The sequence below is a fragment of the Dermacentor variabilis genome, chromosome 3 (genome assembly GCF_050947875.1).
Source record: "Dermacentor variabilis isolate Ectoservices chromosome 3, ASM5094787v1, whole genome shotgun sequence".
In the NCBI taxonomy this organism is placed as follows: domain Eukaryota; kingdom Metazoa; phylum Arthropoda; class Arachnida; order Ixodida; family Ixodidae; genus Dermacentor; species Dermacentor variabilis.
In genome coordinates, this window is record NC_134570.1 from 214234501 (window position 1) to 214244255 (window position 9755).

The following is a 9755-nucleotide window of genomic DNA, read 5'->3' on the forward strand; positions in this document are numbered from 1 at the left end:
CTAAAAGTGCATAAAATGCCAAACGACGTGTTAAAAGTGCGGTTACCGTCGGCCGTCGGCGTTAGCGAATAAAAAACGCCGCAGACAAATCGAACTCGTTGGAAGCAACATAAGTTAATTGGCTTTAATGTTAAATAATTTCACACCAGAACTTCAACAATCAAGGGCGTGTTATTGTTTTCCATACGGGGCGCGCACACGACGCCTGGAAACCATCAGCAGCAGGAGCGAAACGCCGGCGTTGCACAGCGGTGTCACAGAGCCACCGCGCTGCGATCACTTCGGCGGCACAATCCAAATTTGTCAGGCATCTCATTCCGTGCTGGAAACACTGGCTGGCAGGAAGTTTGAAAAAACGGTCGCTGCCGCCCGTAATGTCTCGTACGTGGGTTCGTTATGCCAGTTGTGCGTCATTCTAAGCCGTTCTGTACATTTATACTGGATATTAAGTGGAGTCATTTAGCTGTGCTGATGCTTTTTGCGTGTGTTTTGCATTAGTGCTTCGTGACATCGGCTGTATTGCCTGTTTTCGCCGACGGCTTACTACCACAATGGCGGGATCTGCGTTCGCGGCCTTCGTGTCTCGGTGTGTCTTTGTACGTCGCACGTTCGGATAACACTTTTTCCGGTAAGTGAAATACATTGCACTTCGTTTTTCGTCAACAATGTGAATATTTTTAGGTGTTACCCACGACAGTTCTTGATAGATGGGCTCTCCTGCTCTGCGAGTTTTCGTCTTTACTTCTATATGAGGGTTCTGCTTGTGTTCAGCCGTTCAGCACTACCACGCTCCATGACTTCCGCAACACCAGTCAGAACTTTGCCCTGCTTGTTAGTCTGTGGTTAACGTATCACGAACCAACCGAAGGAGTGCATTCGAAGACAACGCGCTGGCTGTAATGCTGAACCGGACTGAACTCGCCCTATTTTGTGTCCTTTTGTTCTTGCGTGTGCGCGCGTGTGTGTCAGTGACTATGCAGTTTGTAGCGTTCCCACTTTACAGCAAAACAAAATTATAACTGCAATGTTTACTTTCCAAATTAAATCGTCTGCTGATGTACAAATTTCACTTGTGTTTTGTTCTAAATAAGCAGCAAAACCTTTAACCTAGTAGGTGCTTCATCTGGGAGTGAAATCACGACAGCTTGGCATTTATTAATGAATGACTGTGGCTGGGTCACCTTATTTGTAATTGCAAATCTGCCTTTCAACTGACTTAATTGATGCTCTTTTATTTTGTTCCTTTCACTCTATAGACGGCTGGACATCCTTCTTGTAGCTTGGCGCTAGCTGGATGACGGGACCTCATCGTGATCAGTGTAAGCCAATGTACTGTACCCTCTCTGGCCTTCCCAGTGCTTTTTATATGGGTTAAGGCCAGGGAGCGCTTCGTGGTAAAGTAGCTAGTTGGTGTCTCAAAACGGGCATTTCTTGCACTGGTTCTTTATAAGCTGCCACTATTATAACCAATTTCTCAGTGCCAGTGTACATACACAGTTCTACTATTAGTTTCCCCCTAAGCCTTACAAAATTTAACTGTAGGTAGTCAGTGCTACGTAAGAACTCGCAAATTAACTCTGTTGTGTTATACAAGTATTCCATACATGAGTAAAAATTTGCTACAACAGTGTACATTACACCTTCTTTCCCTAATGCACAAATGTATTCAAGCCAGTATTTGATTAGTTTGGTATTCTAAATGTTTTCTGTGTGATTTAGTTTTTTTACAGGAATTTACTGTACAGCATCAGCAAGCAGTCTAATTTAAGATTTGTGTGCTGTAAAAGGTGTGCTTTGCCGCTAGAATTGATAAAACATGGGCCGAGGCTTCCATACAAGGACAAACTTCAATTTCGCTCTACCACCGTCAGCAGTTGGCTGGCGCTTGCAAAATGAAGCACATCAGGTAGCTTGTGTCAGACTGTTTTTTAACCTTATTGTGAGGAGATCACGAAGTGATGTGTGGAGGTGCCTGTGTCTGAGATATAGATTGTGCTGCAACAGATGTGCGTGTAGAACAGGCATGGTGCTGAGGGTTCCAGCAGTTTGCAGAGGTGCTTTTAAAATTTTCTCATAACTGTTTTTTTTACCTGTGCTGTTTTTTGTCACCTGTTTCAATAATATAATTGGAGGTGTCAGAATTTAGCAATTTATTTGCCCTGGCCCATTAGCCTGCCACATTTGACTTTTCACTAGGTGGGCAATTATTCAGCATGGACCATTACTTGAATACACCTTTTTGTGTGCAGTGGCTTCTCAATTGCGGGTCAACGTAGATGCTCAGAATTACCTCATGCTATAGATGCACTGATGAATTTGCTACCTATACGAATCACTTCGCACTTTCTCGCGCAAACAGCATGTTAACACTTGCAAGACAGTGGACAATGTTATAGTTTGATCACATCATGAGATACTTTCAATTTTGTACGACGCATCATTTGTGTGAGGTGTTGCCCTGAACCAATTAGGGTCACATGAAAATATATCAACAAGTGATTGATCCAGCTAGGAGTGTTGCTTTGGAACACTACTTTATCACCAGTCCTCCTTTGCATGCTACCTGCTTACTCTGTACTGCGTCACGTTTAAGTTTGAAAGAAAGGCAGTGCAAAATGCCAAACTTGCTTTTAGTTAACAATATAAAACGCTGTTTAACTTTTTTAATTAAGCTAGTACATCCTTTACCTGCAGAGTGAATTACTATTTTAAACTGATTATATCTTGCAGGAAGCTTCTCAGACTTGATAATGGGAGGAACGAGGTGAAGGACACATTACAAAACTGGTATCACAGGCGTAAGTCCAGGCCCGTGTCACCTAGGAAACGTGAAAGAGCACGCATTGTCCCTGTCGTCTGCCAACTCTGTGGCCATGCGCCTAGCATGAGGTTCTCCGACAGTGGTCCATTGTGTAAATGTCTCAAGGTATCTGCCATTATCAGTCTTTCGCGCGCACACTCAGGGCACACCACGAGCACATGTTCTATAGTCTCTACAGTGCCACACACTGAACAGTCCGGGGAGTCTGTCCGTCCAATAATGTGCAAATATTTGCGCGTGAAGGCGACGCCTAATCGTGACCCTTTTTCTTCCCCTCTTCCCCTTCACTTACGTAGAATAGCAGGCCAGATGCTCCATTATCCGACTGACCTCTCTACATTTTCCAGTCATTAAAATAGTTCTTCTTTTCTTCTCAGACTTGTTTGACAGGTTGATAAGTGGCTTTTAGGCACAAAATACCATATATTAATTTAAAGGCTGACTTTGACTCTGCTATGCAATTTAATGACTATATGCCAGGAAATACTTAAGCGTACATACCTTAAGCGTACATGCATACATGCCTTAAGATACCCGTAATTTATGGGAAAGGAGTGCTTATATTTATTTTTAATGTGAGGCAAACTTCTTACTTAGCACATATTGCTAATTGAAGTTCCAATTTCAATATTCCCATTTCCTCCCTCGCATTTTTTCCCCCTCTTCTGTGCAGGTATTGCTTGCCTATGTCTACAAGAACCGTCACGCGTGGCCTGTGACAGCAAGCTTTTGTGGGCAGCAAGTGCTCTCCTACGAAGGCTGGCCTGCTCTGGCAGCGGCGGCAATCATCTTCAAGATTTATCCATGATCACCTTTGCTGCTATTTGTCACTCTTGTTAATTACACTTTCTGCATCTTTTCTCATTTATTAGGTAATAAAGTATGAGTATGTGTGACGTGGTGTGAAGTTGATGCCTTGCTGCATTTTCGCTTGCAATCATCTTTTATGCATGAAAAGCTCATCGTACAGTTTATGAAAAAAATAACAGCATATTGTGATTTACCTTTCAGTTCTGGTAATGTGCAACGTACAAGGAATTCACTAATGGACGATATGCCGAAGAACTGGCCATTATTTCTGCGTGATGCTGCGCAAGCATGTGGCATTACCTTACAAGAGGCATCCACAAAGTAAGTTACAATTTACTTTTAAATGAAGCATGGACATCAGAAAAAATATATTTATATTGCTAGTTAGAGTGGTTCGCAGAGTGTTTTTCCAGATGTGTACTATCCTTTATTTCTTAACTCATTGCAGCACAGCATTCTGTTTCGTATACTGGTATCAGGCTATTGTGCCTCCTGTACCTGAAAACGATGTAATTTTTGCCTGAACTGCAGCATCACTCACAAAATTTTTCTTTGCTAGAAACTATTTCAATTTGTTGGAGACCCAGCAGGGCGAAGTTTTGTCAATAATGACGTGTTTCATGCAGAGATGTTCTTGTTTAGGTCAATGGGCGAACATTAGAATGATATCAGCATACAATACAGAACTTCTTTTATTTGCAAAATGATTCTGACAGGCGGCATGCAATTGATTGGTCTAATTAAAAAGCACTAATTGACCAATGAGGCTGTACTACACTATTCCCATGGTTCACATCTGGAAAAACTACCTGTGCATCACTCTATCCGACAATATACATTTTTTTCTGATGTCCATGCCTCGTTTAAAATAAATTGTAACTGTGGGCAAACGTCGGGTTACTGTAACAGCTGCCGCAAAAAATTGAGGGAATGTCTAATAAAAGCCTTCAGTTGTTCTTGTCAAGCCGTCCATTAGCCAACTTTTAGCGTAACGTTAGTAGGGCTTACTGAAGTACTTCTAGACGTCCATGGCTACAAAATGTCTTGATCAAGACAGCTACTAGGCTTTTGAATTAGCCGTTCAAGACATCTTTTAGACATCAAATAGCTGCTTGCGTGTTTCGTGGGTCTTGCAGAGTTAAATAACAACCACGCAGCAGTATCGTGATATCAAGCTGAACAATAATTTACTCCAAGAATAGTTTTCTTGGTGCAACATTGCACTGATAGTCTTGAAATACAATACCGATTGCTAACAGAAGGCCTTCCAAATTAGCATGACAGGATGGCATATTTTAGGAAGCAAGAATGAAAACGGAGCCGGTTAACTATGGAAGCTGTGAATGCAACTCTGCAGAAGTTAGGAAATGAACCAAATGGAATAGTTTAAAAGTAAGTGATTTAGAGACAAAAGGCCATTTTATTCCATGCCAGAAAAGCAATCAGAGGTTGAAAATGCTTTCCACATACATACCTTCAAAGTACATGTACAGGGTCTATCCTGAAAGTAATGCCAGTAAGGCCATTGAAAATAATTTATTGAATTTATTGTTACAAAAGTGTTTAAAAATCTTCAAAATACTCTCCTTTTGCGCCAATACATCCGATCCAACGAGTCTTCCAACTCTCGAATGCGTTGCGGTAGTCCTCCTCCAGAATGGCCTTTAATGCTGTGGTGCTGTGATGTGTGGTGCGCGACATGGTGCGGTGATCGGGACGGTCAGGAGCAGACGACAAGAAGTGCACGCGCAAAGGCAAATTCCGTGCTGGAAGGAGAAAAACGACAACGCCGAAGAGCGTCCGGCATGTGAACACGCGGCGCAAGAAAAACAACTAAAAGAAGAAAATCAAACCAATTAGGAAAGACCACGGGGCGTCAGGCAGCCAATCGGAGAATGCCTAATCGCCCAGAGAGAAGAAAAATCGTGGTGCGCTGGCAGAAGCGGGAGACGCAGGGGAGACGCCAGGAGAGTTCCAGGAAGCGACGCCAGGAGGAGGTCAACCACCGGAGCGGGCGTTGAAGACTGGCCGTCGGGTTCCGGACCCGAGCCACCAGGACTTCACCCGACCGGGGCCTCCTACCAACCTGTTCCTGTGCGTCGCCCGTCTACCCGAGCGTGCCGCCAGCTCCTCAAGGCCGGTGAGCTTCTGTGCTCGTGGGTACGACGAGAACAGTCGGGCTACGGCCCCGAGTTCTACGCCAGCTGCCCAGCCAGAACGCCGCCCGCGTCTGTCGTGCCGCCTGCTGCTCGAGGCCGGCGTTCGAGCTTCTGTGCCCGTGGGCAGAACAAGAGCAGTCGGGCTACGGGCCCGAGCTCTACACCCAGCTGCCCGGCCAGAACGCCGCCGCCGTCTACTCGTGCCAAGCGCCTGTTGTAAACGTTGCATGGCATCAAGGTCGTCTGATAAAACCGTGACACCGCGAGGTGTTCGACGGAGCGTCAAATCAGTTAACTTCGCCTGGATAGGGTCAATGTTGCTCTTAAGGAGGCGGAACACGTCCTGCGCAGCAGTGGGCGATGGAACCAGCGGGGTTAAAAACATTATGTGAGCATGCTCACGCTTGGGTGCCGGAGCCTGCGAAGGAGCCAGTGCAGAAGCGACCGCCGGGGCAGGCGCCAACCCCACATGGACGAGGCCTGAAGCACAGGGAGCTGGCGTCGAAGTACTAGTCGGCACCCCGGTCCGAGCAACCGCCGCATAAGTCAACCCAGAAGGCACCAGGGAGGCAGCCTCCGGGCGTAGTACCGGGCCGGCACCGCGCATACATCCCAGCAGATCGCCGAGCTCATCAGCGCGGCCACACTGCCGCGCCGCCACCGCTCTCAAATCAGCACATTCCCGCATCAGCTGCCTGAGCAGCCCCAGGATTTGCGACCTGTGGCAGTTGGTGACCTTGCAAGTACTGTCGAACAGGACGTCTGTAATCTCCTGCTGGAAGCCCACCGCGCGGTGGTAGTCTTACGCCAAGCGCAAGACCGTGACCGCCATTCCGCTGGCTGCATCGCTCCTCGGAAGTCCCGCTGAAAGGTCGGTTCCTTCGCTCCTTTTTGCCGATTTTGCTATTCAGGCACTGATTAAAGGCCTCGTGCCTTCGCTAGACACGACAGCTGGCCGCGAGAGGCCTTTAATTCGTTTTTTTCGCCCTTCGTAGCGGCTGGCGGATCAGGCCCTTCGGTTCATGGCTCATACCCACTAGCGGGGTATGGCTGATACGAAGGTGCCTGCCGCGGGCGTACCGTCTGGCAATGGCAGTAATGCACCCTCCACTGACGACTCGACGCGTTCGGATGGTTCTGTCTTTGACGTTGACGGCGATCACTTAATCGCAGATATCACTATCAGCTCGCAGGAAGCAGGTGCTCCTGCAGCAGTGGGGCGCGGTCCGGCAGCTGGATCTGATGGGTCGCTCGGCGCGGCGGCGCCTGGTTCGGAGCGTGGCTCCGTCGATGCTGCGCTCACTGCTGTCTACCACCGCGCGGTGGGCTTCCAGCAGGAGATTACAGACGTCCTGTTCGACAGTACTTGCAAGGTCACCAACTGCCACAGGTCGCAAATCCTGGGGCTGCTCAGGCAGCTGATGCGGGAATGTGCTGATTTGAGAGCGGTGGCGGCGCGGCAGTGTGGCCGCGCTGATGAGCTCGGCGATCTGCTGGGATGTATGCGCGGTGCCGGCCCGGTACTACGCCCGGAGGCTGCCTCCCTGGTGCCTTCTGGGTTGACTTATGCGGCGGTTGCTCGGACCGGGGTGCCGACTAGTACTTCGACGCCAGCTCCCTGTGCTTCAGGCCTCGTCCATGTGGGGTTGGCGCCTGCCCCGGCGGTCGCTTCTGCACTGGCTCCTTCGCAGGCTCCGGCACCCAAGCGTGAGCATGCTCACATAATGCTTTTAACCCCGCTGGTTCCATCGTCCACTGCTGCGCAGGACGTGTTCCGCCTCCTTAAGAGCAACATTGACCCTATCCAGGCGAAGTTAACTGATTTGACGCTCCGTCGAACACCTCGCGGTGTCACGGTTTTATCAGACGACCTTGATGCCATGCAACGTTTACAACAGGCGATAGAAAGTAACATCACAACCAAGATCGCTATATCTGTTCGCCTGATAAATCGTCGTAAACCACAGGTCAAACTTACGGGGGTCGACCCTGACATTCCGGCTCATGCGCTCATTGATCAGATTAACCTGCGCAACACAGACCTAAAGCTTGACCCTTCGTCATGTGCGGTGCGCGTCTCGTTCCGGGAGCGTTCGGGAAATTTCTCCCACGTAATTGTCGTCGATCCTCCGACGTTTCGGACGCTTATGAGTCGCGGGCGTGTCGCTGTGGGTTGGACCTCAGCGGCCGTGGTGGAAGACCTCCACGTGCCTACGTGCACATTTTGCTCCACTTATGGTCACCCCCGGCGCGCGTGTCCCATACGTTCACAGCCTGAGCGCGCGGTGTGCACGCGCTGCGCGGGGCCGCGCCTCGGCGAGCGGTGCACCGTTCGCTTAGGGGATGCGGCCGTCTGCTGCAGCGAGTGCAAGCGTGGAGGAAGCTCGAGCGCTCACCCTACGGGCTCACCGGCCTGCCCGCTTCTTCGGGCCAGGATAGCCCGTTTGCGGGCCCGTACCGACTATGGCTGAGCGCGCTATATCCATCTTTGCGTCACTGCTTGGCGGTCCCCTGTCGCTCGCAGTCGCCTACGGCGTTTGCTGCCGTGCGCCCTCTTCGAGCGTGCGGCCTTCGGCGTGGCGGGCTGGCGTGGGATCGCCACGTATTTTTCGACTATCTTCCTCGTTTTTCCTTTGCTTTTCGTTCTCCAGGTTCACCGTTCTTTTGCGCCTCTTTATCTTCTCCTCTTTCCTGTTCGCCATGTCTCCGCTTGTGCGGGTGATTGCGGAGGTGGGCGGGGACCTGTTGTGTGTTTGGCATTCGACTCTGAATGGTGCCTTTGGAACACTATGTCCTGGCATCTTCAGCGTGTGCAGGCCTCTGGTGGCACGTATGATTTGTAGTTTGCACTTCCCATATCTCAGACCTTGGTTTCGTCTGGCTGCACTGGGGCTGTTGCTCCGCCTTGCTTTTATTGCACATGGCTGATTTGCAGCCATTCAAATTCATCCAGGCTAACCTTGCCAGCAGCTGCGATGCTACTAAGTTATTATTTCATCGCATGCTTGAGCATGACATCACGTTTGCTTTGATATCGGAACCTCACACACGCGGCAATAGAGTAACCAATGTGCCCCCACTCTCTACACTTTTAATGCCAACGACCATCCCCGTGTGGTCCTGCTGGCACGCGCTTCGAGCCTCCAGTTCTTCCCAATTTACGTATCACAAATGGTTGTGGCTATACAATGCGAGGGTGTGGGAGTTTCTTTTGTCGTTGTTGCTGTATATGCGCCGCCTCATCGTCCCCTTGAGCCCGTACTGGATGAATTAAACCAAATATTCGTGAAATATCAATCCTACAGTTTTGTCTTGGGTGGTGATTTCAACGCGAAGCACGCGTTATGGGGACCCGCCTCAGGGGATGACCGCGGCGCGCAACTTGCTCAATTTGCGTGCGCTAACAATCTCCACATTCTAAATCTTCCCGACTCACTCCCGACTTTTGAGACGGCCTATGCCCGTTCCTGGATAGACGTGACATTGGCGTCTGTCTCACTAGTCGGCGGTGGGTACAGCTGGTCCGTCTTGGACGCGGACACATTATCCGACCACCGCTACATTGAGTTCACGTTCAGCGCTGCCGCGTGTGTGCCTGAGAAGCGCCTCACTAACTACGCTCGGGCGCAGATCTTGGAGCATCTTAGCCGCGAGTCTTGGTTCCATCTTGGTTACCGTCTTTCGTCGGCTTGGGCGCTCGATGCCGCGATTGAGCGTTTTTATGATACATATACCACCTTATGCCAGCGGTACGCGCGCAGGCCTCGGCCACATAGTGGGGGTGCCAAGGCGTGGTGGACGCCTCAGTTGACTGCGGAACGGTCGAGGGTGCGCGCGATGCGCAGGCGATATCAGCGCGTACGTGACCCCGCCTTGCGTGAGGTGTTTCGTTCACAGTACGCGCAGGCGTTCGCGGCACGGGCTGCCGCCGATCGCGCCCTGTGCTCGGACATCACGTCGCGCAC

At 49.8% G+C, this 9755-nt stretch overlaps 1 long non-coding RNA gene across 1 annotated transcript; it reads left to right on the plus strand.

Moving 5' to 3' along the window:
* Window positions 1–316: 316 nt before the first annotated feature.
* On the plus strand, window positions 317–3707 carry LOC142574418 (uncharacterized). The gene is made up of 4 exons (XR_012826527.1): window positions 317–628; window positions 1257–1319; window positions 2731–2798; window positions 3495–3707. It is a non-coding gene; the product is annotated as an uncharacterized LOC142574418 (long non-coding RNA).
* Window positions 3708–9755: the final 6048 nt, after the last annotated feature.